Here is a 15,155-nt window from a genome sequence, read left to right on the forward strand (position 1 = left end):
ACAATAACAAGTATGTCATGTGCTCACCCTAGCAAAACATAAATAATGAGTGATCTGAAATAGTCTAGGAAAACCCAAATGTGGACACAAAATCTGTAAACATTTGTTCCAAACTCGAGAATTCTACTTCAAACCATACAATGATTTCTTCAAACGACAGACATGATGAGGAAATGAGGAATTTCTAATCTCAATGGGATGATACATGTATACAACATCATCAAGAGTGTCATGGATAAAAGCATTATTTACATCAAGTTGGGGAATTGACCATTTCTTCAATAGGGAAAAACTAAGGACTAACCAAATAGTGGTCGGTTTGATAGTAGGACTGAAAGTCTCCCCACAATCAACGTCAACCTGTTGAGTTTTTCATCACTTACAAGACAAGATTTATGCCTCTCAAAAGAATCGGTAGCACGGTCTTTATGAGTAAAGACCCATAAAAAACAAATAATATTAACATCACTTAGACGGGGAATCAACTCCCACATCTTATTAGCAATCAAAGAATTAAACTCTTCTTGTATGGATAACTTCTAGTTCGGATCCTATAGGGCAGCTACAAGGTTATACTAATGATGAATCACATATGGTGATGGCGGATCATCGAGAAAATCATATGAGAGTAGAGGGGACTGAATTTCAAAAAAAAAATGAGATTCATCAAAGATGACGTGATGACAAATAATGATTTTATCATTTGATATGTCAAAACACTTATAGCCATGGTGATTGGTGGGTATCCAAGAAAGACAAATGGGTAGAACATGGAAGAAGTTTATGAATTATTGTGGATGAAAATAAAGGATAACACAAACACCCAAACACGCGTAAATGGTCATACATTGGATCTTTGCGGTACAAATGTTGTAACGGAGTAACGTATGCCATGTGTTTACGCAGAAAAATATTTAGGAGGTATGTGGCCATTTGGAGAGCATGATGCCAAAATTAGGTGGTATCTAGGCATGAGCAAGTAATGTACGAATCATATTATTGATATTACGAAATTGTCTCTCAGTCCTTCATCACATCATCCCACCAGTCCCTGTTCTACAGCCACCATCGATAGATAAAGAGAAAGATATGTAGCTAACTCTCGATGTCACTGTCCTTTAATGGATCTATGTCACAATCTCACAAGTTCTCCTTCAAACAATCTTGGAATCAGAATCTACAGCCGAGCAAACCTAGACATAGTTATGTGGGATTTTTCAAGATAATTGTCATTCTCGTGCGGTTTCCCTCGAGTAAGAGTTTTCCACACCATTATGGCGGATTTTTCCGGGGTCTCGTCTTATTGTCAACATCTCAAAGTCTTGGCCGATCAATTGTAGGGCGTCGGTAGCCCAATCTTAAACGACCAAATTGTATTGCAGTTGGTCACGGGCCTAATGAAGACGTACAATGGGGTGGCAACGTTACTCCAATAGAGTGATCTTTTGTCTTAGTTCTACCAATTGCGATCCATGTTGATTTTGGAGGAATCTGGCTTGGCAAAGCGGGTGGCCTTTGGTTCGGCACCGACGTCGAGTGTAGTTCTAATACAATAAAGGAATACAATTCATTTTTATATTCATTTCAAAATGTAAACTATATAAAAGATTATAACATTGAGATCCATTAATTTAGAAATCTCCAATATATTAATTAGGCCAATCATATATAAAAAAACCCAAGATAACTTAATTGATTACTGTTAGATTATGGTGACCCGTATGGGTATTGATCGAGGCATGAGCCTAGGCTCGCGATATAATAAAATAATATAAAATAAAATCATAATTGTTTGATATTGGTCCCACTAGGCCCAATTATGTGACTATAAATATATGGTCTTAATTAGAACTTTATTCACTCATCACAAATTTACACACAGAATAGTTGTCATTATTCTTTTCTCTATATATAAGTTATAATCTTCTACTTTAACCATAGTAAATTTTCCTCCTCTGCCCGTAGTTTTTTCCGTCTTGGGTTTCTACGTAAAACTTTAATGTTGATTTATCAAAGTCTTTTTAGGCTGAAGTTGCAGCTTTAGCATGTTTCTTCGTCAACCGTTCTCCATCAACTATAATTAATAAATAGACTCCACAATAAGTATGGTATGGTATTTCTTATAGTTATTTTGATTTGAAAATATTGGTTGTTCGAAGTATGCTCATGTTGATGAAAGAAAATTGGAGGCTCAATCTATGAAGTGTATTTTAATCGACGGTAAGTCCAGTGTAAAGGGGTATAAGTTATGGTGTCTTGAAACCGGAAAGGTTATAATTAGTCAAAATGTTGTTTTGATTAAACACATATGTTACATGCTACACCTCTTATATCTTCTTGTGATCAGATTGAGCAAAAATCTAACCCTTTTCGAGATAAAACTCAGTAAGAATTTAGCATGCATGTGGAGTTTAAGAGCATATCATAATTTAAATTTGCAACACTACCATCAACTACCCTAGAGTTGTAAAATAATTCATCGCTTGCACCACAATATCATATTACTATAGATAAGCCCATATATGAAATTAGACCTCCTCGAAGACTCGATGAGGAAGGTTATAGTCGAATTTTGGAGATTGATTTTACTGATGTGTTTTCTTCGGTTGTGAAACATACTTTGATTCGAGTATTACTTGGCATCGTGTCGATGCATATTTTGGAGCTTGGGCAGTTAGATGCGAAGATAGTGTTTCTACACGGAGTTTTAGATGAAGTCATCTATATGCATCAACTTAAAGGATTTACAGTCTTAAGAGAAGATAATTGTATTTGTTATTTGAAGAAAATCATTTATGGTTTAAAGTAATCATTAAGGAAATGGTATAAAAAGTTCGACTCTTTTATGACCACTTATGACTTCAAGAGAAATGATTTTGATAGTTTCGTCTACTTCAAAATCCTTTATCTATTCAACAATTTTTATGACAGCCTTATAAGTTCTCTATTTATAACTCACTTTAAACTATTTTCAACTATGTCACCTCAGTCTGATAAGGATATCGAGTATTTATTACGAGCTCCATATTTCATTGCAATTGGTTCACTTATGTATGCAATGGTTTGTACTTGATTAGTTTTGACATATTCAGTAAGTGCATATAGCAAATATCTGGAAAATCTAGGTAAAGTGTATTGGAGAGCTGTTTGGTAGATCTTACGTTATTTAAAAAGTTCAATGGATGTTCACCTATAGTTTGGGAAGACTAGAGATTGAGTTATCGGTTATGTTGACTTTGATTATGCTGGCGACCTTGACAGAACAATATCGCTTACAAGTTTTGTGTTTTGTATTGGAGGTCGTGCAATTAGTTGGAAGTATACTCTACATATTTCAATCGTGTTGTCTACTACTGAGGTAGAACACATGACCATTGCAGAAGTTTGTAAAACTGATATTTGGTTGAAAGTCCTATTTGGGGAATTCAAGAAGGATTTACTGATGACGACGGTGTTTTGTGATAGTCAAAATGATATTTTTCTGACTAAGCACATTAATGTGCGATACCATTCTGTACGAAATTTTATTGCTCGTTGTGATATTGATGTGAGCAAAATTAGTACTGTTGATAATCTTTCTTATATGATAACAAAGGAACTCCCCATTGCTAAGTTTGAGCATTGCTCGAACTTAGTTGGTCTTGGTTGTTTAAGCCCATAGGGCTTTTGGAATAAGTGGAGAATGCTATGATTATTTTCTATATTTTGAAGATCAAATTTTCTTTTGACAAACTGGATCTGTGTCAAGGTAGAGTGATATGATCGGCTTTATCGATAGAGACTGGGGTCTGGCTAAGGATGAAGGCTTATGAAAAACGGTTTGAAAAAAATCCTGTTATGGATTTAATTCGTTTTCTATTCTACGCAAACTTGTGTAAACACTTGAAACGGATTCAAGGCGGAATTGTTTACTTGGGTTTGAAGCACAAGATGAAATATGAAAATATGACAGAAATGAAGAACACAACAGTTTGTTTATGGATGTTCGGAGAAACTCTCCTATGTCACCCCTCTTCCAACCACCGGAAGGATTCACTATAAGATGATTAGAATCAAATACAGTTTACACACACACTTAGCTCACTATTGAACAGAACACTTTCTGTTCAATTACAAGATGAAGAATATCACTCAGCTAAAGGTGTTTTGATTCTAGCTCTCTCTCTCTAGATTCACACACAATACAATCAGAAATAAACTTCACAATATTCAAAGGCTTGAATTCTCAATAAGCAAGATTGGCAAGTAATGGGTTAACTAGTGCTTTGTCCGTTGTCCTTAGGATTGGTTAAATACTGAGCAGGAGCTAACGGTCGAAACTTCAAGAATGATACGTGGCACTCTTTCATTGGAAAGCCTTCATTGTACACATCAGGTTCTGAGCACAAGGATCGTGGCCGTACATCACGGGTAGTGCGCCGAATATTCCATCAGGGATGTATCTGCAAAACAAGTAATTTGAGGAAAATTCTCTTACGTGGCATTCCTTGATTGGATGCATATAGTTTTTGTACTAATCTTCACTAGAAAGTGGAGCAGAAGTAGGGTACGGCTATAGCACGTGGGTAGGAGAAATGCTAGATTCAAGCGTACTGCTTAAACTGAGCATTAGACGTATTTTAGTTAGACGGATTGTGAAAATCAGTCTAATGAAATAATTCATCTCCTTCTAACGGAAAAACGTCTATTAGACCGCCTGGTCTAATAGAATTAGACTCGCGTGTAATTTCAATAACCATTAGACTGCACGTCTAACTCCACTGAGTAAGACTGCACGTCTAATTCCGGTTCTACCTTAGACTTGTCTGAAGGAGTTAGACGCACATCTAACTTTCATTAATTAGACCACACGTCTAATTATTAAATAACCATTAGACTGCACGTCTAACTCCACTGAGTTAGACTGCACGTCAAATTCCGTTTCTACCTCAGACTTGTCTGAAGGAGTTAGACGCACGTCTAACTTTCACTAATTAGACTACACGTCTAATTATTCAATAACCATTAGACTCCACGTCTAACTCCACTGAGTTAGACTGCACGTCTAATTCTGATTCTACCTCAGATTTGTCTGAAGGAGTTAGACGCGCGTCTAACTTTCACTAATTAGACTACACGTCTAATTATTCAATAACTATTAGACTGCACGTCTAACTCCACTGAGTTAGACTGCACGTCTAATTCCGGTTCTACCTCATACTTGTCTGAAGGAGTTAGACGCACGTCTAACTTTCACATTCTATTAGACTGCACGTCTAACTTCATTAAGTTAGACTGCACGTCTAATTCCGCATAAATTAGACTACCCGTCTAATTATAAATATATTAGACTACACGTCTAACTCCGATGAGTTAGACTGTACGTCTAATTCCGAATATCAATTAGACTACCAGTCTAATTATAAGCATATTAGATTTACGTCTAATTCCGTGCATTCATTAGACTACCCGTCTAATTCTTTACATTTATTAGACTACACGTCTAACTCCGATGAGTTAGACTGTACGTCTAATTCTATTAGACTTACGTCTAATTCCGTGTATTCATTAGACCATCCGTCTAATTCTTTACACGTCTATTAGACTACACGTCTAACTCCGATGAGTTAGACTGTAAGTCTAATTTTATGCAATGAAAGCCAAAATCGGTCTAATGATACTCATTATATCCAAGTCTTATAACATATTGTCTCAATATACCTGTATCAAAACTCATAAATTATTTCATCATCAAAATATCAGTGGTTAAATTATTTCAACACTTAGTCAAAATAATTTGACCCAACAATTTCCCCATTTTTGATGAAGAAATTGCAGACCTGTATACATATATCAAAGCATGCATTCATCATACAAATAAACAGAAACCTTGTTCACTTACATCATTCATCCAAAACCAATATTCAAGAAACCATCAAAGAAACATGTTCAAAGGAGTTAAATAGAGTAAAAGAAGAGAAGTTATTGTTCTTCCCTTTTAACTCGAGGATCGGTTGGACTCATCTCTTGACCAGGAAGCATGTTCATGAAATGAGGATAGCCGCGACCACCACGACCGCCTGCACTTGACCTTCCACCACGTTCACCACTACTGGCACGTCCACCTTGATCAACATTTGATAGCCTACTCCGGCCACCATCACTTCTACCTCCATGCTCACCGCCGCTTCGACCTCCACCTCTCTTGGTTGGCCTAGGGTTGACATCAGTGTTTGGAGCTCGCCTGGATCTTGTGCCGGTTGACACACCATCATTTCTTCTGCTTGATTCTCCTTGAACTGGTCGAGGTTGAGCACCTTCAGCATTGGCCTTTGCTTGAAACTTCCTAGCAATGGAGTCAGCAAATTCTTGAAGTTCATTGTCATTCCTTCTCATGCAACCCTGAATTTCCACCATCTGATTCTTCACCAGACTGAATTCTTCCATGGTTTCCTTGTGGCGTTCATCGTTTAAATGCCTTTCAATGTCTAATAATTCACTTTGACGGCTGTAGAGTTCCTTTTCAAATTTTGAAAATTTTACATTCGCGATATGGGTCTCATATGTATTCTTCTTCAAAGTGTTATCCAGCTCAGTGAGGACCTTGAAAATATTGCGAAAGTTCTCTCTTTCTTCTTCCCTTGAGTTCAAGGTCTGAGACATGGTCTTTTGAATTGATGAGATCATGGACTTCATAGATCTTAACACTTTGTTTCCTCCGGCAGATGACTCTTCATGAGACGACACTTCTTCAGATTCTGCTGCCATACTTTGAATAGGCTCAAAGTTTGTATGAACCTGCAAGGATTGCTCCGGCTGATTCATTTCGGCATTCTTAGCAGCTTTGTCTCGTTCTTCTTCTTCAATTTCTTCTTCAGCCCTCTGAAATCTCTCATACATATTTCCAGAGTAGTGAAGAGGAATGTTGATGTTTTCGTGAACACTTCCCACAATAGTGTCGTGAAATAGACGGGGCTTCACAAAATTTTCTTGCTGATCCTGTTCCTCCTCAGATGAGGAACTTTCTTCTTCATCATTCTTCTCTTTAGAGGGTTCCCCCTCAGTTCTGGCAGTTTCTGGCTGAGTGTCCTCGGCCAATTTTTCTTGAACAACCTCTGTTCTCGCAACAGGGGTTATTAACACGTCTTTTTCAATAGGAGCTTTAAAAGCCTCCTTAGTCACATTTACTATGATGACTTCTTCTTCATTTAGCTCAAGAGCTTGTTCAGGCTCTTGGATAATCACATCTTCTTCTTCTTCTCCATTCAGACGCTCTTGAATAGGTTGATCTAGAATGCGTCTCTCTTCAGCAGAAAGATTCCCGAATTCGATCAGGAGAGCAGTATCTGTCTCATCAGCATCATTATCAACATCTGGAATATCCATAGCTTCTTCTTCATTGAGAGGTTCTGCGCTAGAGCAGTCGGCGCCATGAAGGTACTTAGAAGCAACAGAGACGTAGTTGTCCAGGATATCATTCAACTTCTTCAATACCTTTACTTCAACATCAGCTCCTCTCTCGTTAGGATTGAAGTTAGCTTTCCTGGCTTCAAAAATTGGAAAAAGAGCTTTTCCAAGATTGCAAGCTTCCACGAGTTCTCTTTTCTTCAAAGCCTCACCAACATTTGAAGCTCTTGCCCATTTCAAGACTTTCTTCTCGTTTGCCACCCTCTTCTTCCATTCTTTTGATATGGCAGCGTTTGACAGAGAGTCGTTGTACTTGAAGGACAGCCTCTCCATGGACCAGGACTCATAAATTTCCAATTTCTTAGTAGTAAGAACTTTAACTTGATCCAAAATAAGATCAACGATACCTGTTGCCTCAAATACCTTCTCAGGAGCTTGAATTGCAATGGATTTTCCTTTTCCAACAACCTCTACGGGTTTTGGAGCGGGTCTTGGTTCACCAATCACAATTCCACTTGTCCCTTTTCTGGAACGCAACAGTTCGAAAGAAGATTGTGGTTTCTTACAGAGCTCAACAGGAAGCTCCATACAAACAACTTTCCCAGCTACCAATGAATCTTTGGAAGTAGGAATATTGGGTTCACCAGCTATAAGGGTAAGAATAGCACCTTGTTCTGGTTGCGATGACTCTGTAGCACCGGCGGCTACAAGATCAGTTTGAATAACAGGAGACTCAGCCCTGTTAACAGTTTCATCATTTGGACCGGCTGACTCAACAGCAGGCCCTTCAGCAGATTCTCTCAATGGAGAGAATATAGACTCATCTTGTTCCACCATGGGAACATTAAATTTTGGCACAACTGCCAAAGATTTGGAAGACTTTACCTTTGCAGATTTAGACGCGCGGGGCGCCTTTGTCTTCTTCTCCTTTGAGGCACAAGACCTCGAAGGTTTCCTCAAATAGGTTGAGGGAGTGGATAAAGATGACATTGGGGTTGCAGCAAGTACGCCTGGACCTTGCTTCAACCTTGAATCAACAGATTCAGAGTCCTTCTGGTTTGGACTTTTCAGACTGGAGGAACTGACCTCCGATTTGTTCACTGTTTTGGTTCTCTTTGCCCCTGTTGACATAATAGAAGCAGAAGGCTTGGATCGGGTGGAAGGTTTTCCATGGGTCTGGAAGCTGGAAGCACCACCAGATGCAGATTCAAGGTTGTTCTTCAACCTCGTTAGTGTATTAGCCACTGTAAGAGCAGTAAATACTCGTGGAGAATTGATCTGCGCCGATTCATCAACAGGAACCCCCAAATGATTCAAAATGTGGCTTAGTTGAGCCGCATACGTGATACTTTCCTTGTTCACCTGACAGATAGAGTAGCATAAGTTCTGGAAAAGGGTATGAGCCCAGTTTACCTGGATCCCCTTTGAGATAGCACACATATAGTCAAAACGGTCTTGACTATAGAGATTGAAGGAACCAGCCTTCCCTTGAAGCGCCTTCGCCACCACGTCGTTCAGAAGAATGAATTGCGGTTTGAATACCTTCTTGTATCCATTCACATGGATTTTTGAACCGTCTGTAGAGAAAGTTGTCTTCATCTCGTCCATGATTTCTGAAGAGAGAACCAAGTCGAACAAATGACCCTCCGTCGGAAGTTCAAAGAACTCCGCATAAACTGCTTCATCGAAAGAAATCTCCGTTCCGTTGACGGTTGCTACGATGGAATCATCCACCATATCTGTCGTTTTGAAGAACTCGCGAACTTCGTCTTCGTAGAAGATGAACGGTCCGTCTAGATACTTCCTTAGCCCAGAATATTCTAGGGTTTGGAACATCTTCACCACCTCCGGTTGATCAAACGTATACACCGATGGAAAATCCACCTGCAAAGTACAGTGACCGAGAGTGATTTTCTTCACCATTTTTGAGAGAATATGAATCGACACGAGATTTCAAAGAAATTTAGTGAGAGAACTGCAAATAAAGTTAGGGTTCTTAGAAATTTCGAGAGATTGGAAGCTTTCAAATTCATGTAGAAATGTCCTTATATTGATGAAAGAGAGAAATACAGAATAACCGTCTATTCTAGGGGTATTGCCCATTAATAAATGTTAGACGTCCTTTTTCAAGAAGTCATCATTAAAAATGAGGGTATATCAGTCATTTTCTTTAACTTGATAGACACGTGTCTTCATGTTATTAAGAGATGACTGTTTGATATTTTGAGCGGGAAAAGTAGATAGCTCTTAGCGTGGGACAGTTGTCCTTGATCAGTCTAATCGGCACGTAGTTATACGTTTTTCTTACTCCACAAATCCAATATAACACAGCGTCTATTAGACAGATGAGTGTGTTAGACGCATACGTCTAATTCCGTGTTTATAAAAATCCGTCTAATGTTTATTAGATGTGTACGTCTAATTCCGCATAAACACCACGTGTTAGACGTGTGTTTATTAGACGTGAGCATCCTTTTACTCATGACGTAAAAAATGTCTAACGTCTATTAGACGTGTCCGTCTAATTACGTATGTATAACACCTCAACATATAGAATTAGATGTATAGATTATGAGCAAAAAATACGTCTAAGTACACACTGTTTCTTTTAGACACCCTTGTCTAATTAGACCGATTAAGGATATTCGTCTAGAGAGTATCTTTACTTCCAAAGTAATTTTTCCTCTCATTATGAATATAGACATTAAAGTTAAATAAACAATTTTTGTGGTCCAAAGACCAAAACCATTTTTAACAAATAAAAACATTTATTCTTCTAGAATGGCAGATGCCATTGTTGATCTTCCAAGCTGTGTACTCAGAGGAGTACTCTTCTAGCTTCCTTCCTGCTATCCTCCTGCATCACCTACAAAATAAACTATTTACAAATTTTGGTACCCATACTCAATTGGGTCCTCGATCAATTAGTCCCTTAGAAATCCATATTTGAGTTATTCTAATGGATTTCTCATTTTGTGTTGTGATTATTGCATAAGATTTTGACTTAGCAGATGACTTCCTACTAGCCACTGATTTTTTAACTTTTGAAGAAGATTTTCTTTTAAAACTCCTTGACTTAAAGTCAGGTTTTAAATTACCAGGCTTATTAGCTTTTTCTAGCTTATTCTTAAGCCAGCTAACAGTCGGTGGGACATAAACTATTTCATTTTTTAAAGCAACTTCTTCATGAATAGGATCAGATTCAATGTCAGTCATACTTCCTTTGACAAAGCTTATTGGCTTAAGTTTGTCATTTGGTTTTGACTTTTTGCATGACAGATTAAGATCATTGCTGTCAAATCCCAATCCGGATCTAGATCTGGCAGGTTTCAACATGCTGGTCTGATATTTGACAATATCACCAGACCTTGTCCATGCACAGACAACATAGTTAAGCCTTTTGTTTTCAGATAAAAAAGTTTGAATCTGTTCCTTGAGCATCTCATTCTCAGATGAGATCTCTTCAATCTTCTTTTCAAAATCATTTGACTCCTTCCCTTTAGACATATTTGATTTATTTAAATCTGATGAAGATTTAGTTTCATTTAGAGATTCTGCTAGCTTTCTGTACTCAATGACAATGTCATCTAGTGCAGCTACCAGTTGTTCCCTTGAAAATCTTTCAGAAGAGAAATCAAATACCTCAGTCTCCTGAGTTTCTTCCTCATCTTCTCTGGCCATAAAGCACGCCACGTCTTCTTCATCACTTTCACTGGATGAGAAGTACGAACCACGACTGCTTCCTCTATTCTTTCCGTCACCAGTCATAAGAGCCTTCAGCTCTTTTCCATCCTCCTTGGCATCTTCACGCTTTGGCTTCCGGCATTCCGATGCATAATAACCTTTAATACCATAGTTAAAACAAGTAACATTAGCTTTAGATTTTCTATTATCATTAGAATTTGAAGAGTTTGAGTTAGAGTTTCTCTTCTTCATGAAGTCGCCAAACATGGCATGGCATCGCTGCTCAGTTGCTGAGATGTCATCTTCACGTCTGGAGCGGTTGGTGGCTCTTCAGCAGACACCAGCGCCTTGGCAATAATAACGGACGAGGGTTGATCTTCTTCCATCCTACAGTTCAACTCGAACTCATAAGCCTTGAGGTCAGCGAAGAGATCAAAGAGAGAGATCTTGTTAAGATCTTTGAATTCTCTCATCGCCATAGTCTTTATGTCCCATTCTCTTGGAAGAGAACGCATGACCTTGATCGCAAGCTCCCGGTTGCTATATGTCTTGCCTAGGATGGACAAAGAGGAGACGATCTTGCTGAATCTGATGTCGAAATCGTTCATTGTTTCATCAGGATGAAGGCTTATGAAAAACGGTTTGAAAGAAATCCTGTTAGGGATTTAATTCGCTTTCTATTCTACGCAAACTTGTATAAACACTTGAAACGGATTCAAGGCGAAATTGTTTACTTGGGTTTGAAGCACAAGATGAAATATGAAAAGATGACAGATATGAAGAACACAACAGTTTCTTTATGGATGTTCGGAGAAATTCTCCTACGTCACCCCTTCTTCCAACCACCGGAAGGATTCACTATAAGATGATTAGAATCAAATACAGTTTACGCACACACTTAGCTCATTATTGAACAGAACACTTTCTGTTCAATTACAAGATGAAGAATATCACTCAGCTAAAGGTGTTTTGATTATAGCTCTCTCTCTCTCTTGATTCACACACAGTACAATCAAAAGAAGCTTCACAATATTCAAAGGCTTGAATTCTCAGTAAGCAAGATTGGCAAGTAATGGGTTAACTAGTGCTTCGTCCGTTGTCCTTAGGATTGGTTAAATACTAAGCAGGAGCTAACGGTCGAAACTTCAAGAATGATACGTGGCACTCTTTCATTGGAAAGCCTTCATTGTACACATCAGGTTCTGAGCACAAGGATCGTGGTCGTACATCACGGGTAGTGCGCCGAATATTCCATCAGGAATGTACCTGCAAAACAAGTAATTTGAGGGAAATTCTCTTACGTAGAATTCCTTGATTGGATGCATATAGTTGTTGTACTAATCTTCACTAGAAAGTGGAGCAGAAGTAGGGTACAACTATAGCACGTGGGTAGGTGAAATGCTAGATTCAAGTGTACTGGTTAAATTGAGCATTAGACGTATTTCAGTTAGACGAATTGTGAAAATCAGTCTAATGAAATAAGTCGTCTCCTTCTAACGGAAAAACGTCTATTAGACCGTCAGGTCTAATAGAATTAGACTCGCGTCTAATTTCAATAACCATTAGACTGCATGTCTAATTCCGGTTCTACCTCGGACTTGTCTGAAGGAGTTAGACGCACGTCTAACTTTCATTAATTAGACCACACGTCTAATTATTCAATAACCATTAGACTGCACGTCTAACTCCACTGAGTTAGACTGCACGTCTAATTCCGGTTCTACCTCAGACTTGTCTGAATGAGTTAGACGCACGTCTAACTTTCACTAATTAGACTACACGTTTAATTATTCAATAACCATTAGACTGCACGTCTAATTCCGGTTCTACCTCAGACTTGTCTGAATGAGTTAGACGCACGTCTAACTTTCACATTCTATTAGACTGCACGTCTAATTATTCAATAACCATTAGACTGCACTTCTAACTCCACTGAGTTAGACTGCACGTCTAATTCCGGTTCTACCTCAGACTTGTCTGAAGGAGTTAGACGCACGTCTAACTTTCACATTCTATTAGACTGCACGTCTAACTTCATTAAGTTAGACTGCACGTCTAATTCCGCATAAATTAGACTACCCGTCTAATTATAAATATATTAGACTACACGTCTAACTCCGATGAGTTAGACTGTACGTCTAATTCCGAATATCAATTAGACTACCAGTCTAATTATAAGCATATTAGACTTACGTCTAATTCCGTGTATTCATTAGACTTACGTCTAATTCTTTACATCTATTAGACTACACGTCTAACTCCGATGAGTTAGACTGTACGTCTAATTTCGTGTATTCATTAGACTTCCGTCTAATTCTTTATATCTATTAGACTACACGTCTAACTCCGATGAGTTAGACTGTACGTCTAATTCCGTGCATTCATTAGACTACCCGTCTAATTCTTTACATCTATTAGACTACACGTCTAACTCCGATGAGTTAGACTGTACGTCTAATTCTATTAGACTTACGTCTAATTCCATGTATTCATTAGACCATCCGTCTAATTCTTTACACGTCTATTAGACTTCACGTCTAACTCCGATGAGTTAGACTGTAAGTCTAATTTTATGCAATGAAATCCAAAATCGGTCTAATGATACTCTTTAGATCCAAGTCTTATAACATATTGTCTCAATACACCTGTATCAAAACTCATAAGTTATTTCATCATCAAAATATCAGTGGTTAAATTATTTCAACACTTAGTCAAAATAATTTGACCCAACATAGAGATTGTTAGATTATGGTAACCCAAATTAGTTTTGATCGAAGTCTAGGCCTAGGCTCGCGATAAAATAAAATAATATAAAATAAAATAAAATCTTAATTGTTTGATATTGGCTCCACTAGGCCCAATTATGTGGCTATAAATATATGATCTTAGTTAGAATTTTATTCACTCGGCACAATTTGACACACAAAATATTTGTCATAAATCTTATTTCTCTAAGTTGTAATCTTTTACTTTAACCATAGTGAATTTTCCTCCTTTGCCTGTGGTTTTCTCGTCTTGGATTTCCACGTAAATCTTGTGTAATTTATCGTGCTTTCTTGGCTGATACTTCATCTCTTCTCTACCACCGCCATGGACGGATAAAGAGAAAGATATGTAACTAACTCTCTATGTCACTGTCCTTCAATGGATATATGTCTCAATCTCACATGATCTTCTTCACACAATCTTGGAACTAGACTCTACAACTGAGCAAATCTGGACACGGCTACATGGGATTTTTCAAGATAATTGTCATTCTCGTGCGGTTTCTCTCGAGTAAGAGTTTTCCACCACCATCATGGTGGATTTTCTCGGGGTCTCGACTTATTGTCAACATCTAAAAGTCCTAACCAATTAGTTGTAGGGCATCAGTAGCCTAGTCTTGAACGATCGCCTCGTATTGTAGTTGATCACGGGCCTGATAGAGGCGTACAACGAGGTGGCGACGTTACTCCGACAGAGTGATCCTTTTTCTTAGTTCTACCAAGTGCAATGTTGATTTTGGAGGAATATGGCTTGGCGAAGCGGGTGGCTTCTGGTTCAGCACCGACGTCGGGTGTAGCTCTAATACCATAAAAGTATATAATTTGGTGTTTTATTCATTCCAAAATGTAAAATATATACAAGATTATAACATTGAGATCCAATAATTTAGAGATTTTCAATATATTAATTAGTCCAAGCATATATATGTTAGATTAAGTTAAATAAAAAAAAGAATAATTAATTAAAAGAGAAATAATTAATTAAGGAATTTTTTTTTGATAAACATAGGAGAATAAGTTTAAATTAATACGACATAGTTTTAATGATGTGTTCATGAATAAAACTAAGTTGTGTAAATTGTACATGCGCAGGTACAGCGGAAGACGTCTTGCTTCAACAGACGGGTTGGTCTGAAGAAGCGATGAAAGACGTCTTGCTTTAACAGACGGGTTAGTCTGAAGAAGCACTGGAAGACGTCTTGCTTCAACAGACGTGTTAGTCTGAAGAAGCGCTGGAAGACGTCTTTCTTTAACAGACGTGTTAGTTTGAAGAAGCGCAAGTAGTTGTCTCTCTTCATCAGACGTCTCAATCTGAAGAAG

The sequence above is a fragment of the Impatiens glandulifera genome, chromosome 1 (genome assembly GCF_907164915.1).
Source record: "Impatiens glandulifera chromosome 1, dImpGla2.1, whole genome shotgun sequence".
Classification (NCBI taxonomy): Eukaryota; Viridiplantae; Streptophyta; class Magnoliopsida; order Ericales; family Balsaminaceae; genus Impatiens; species Impatiens glandulifera.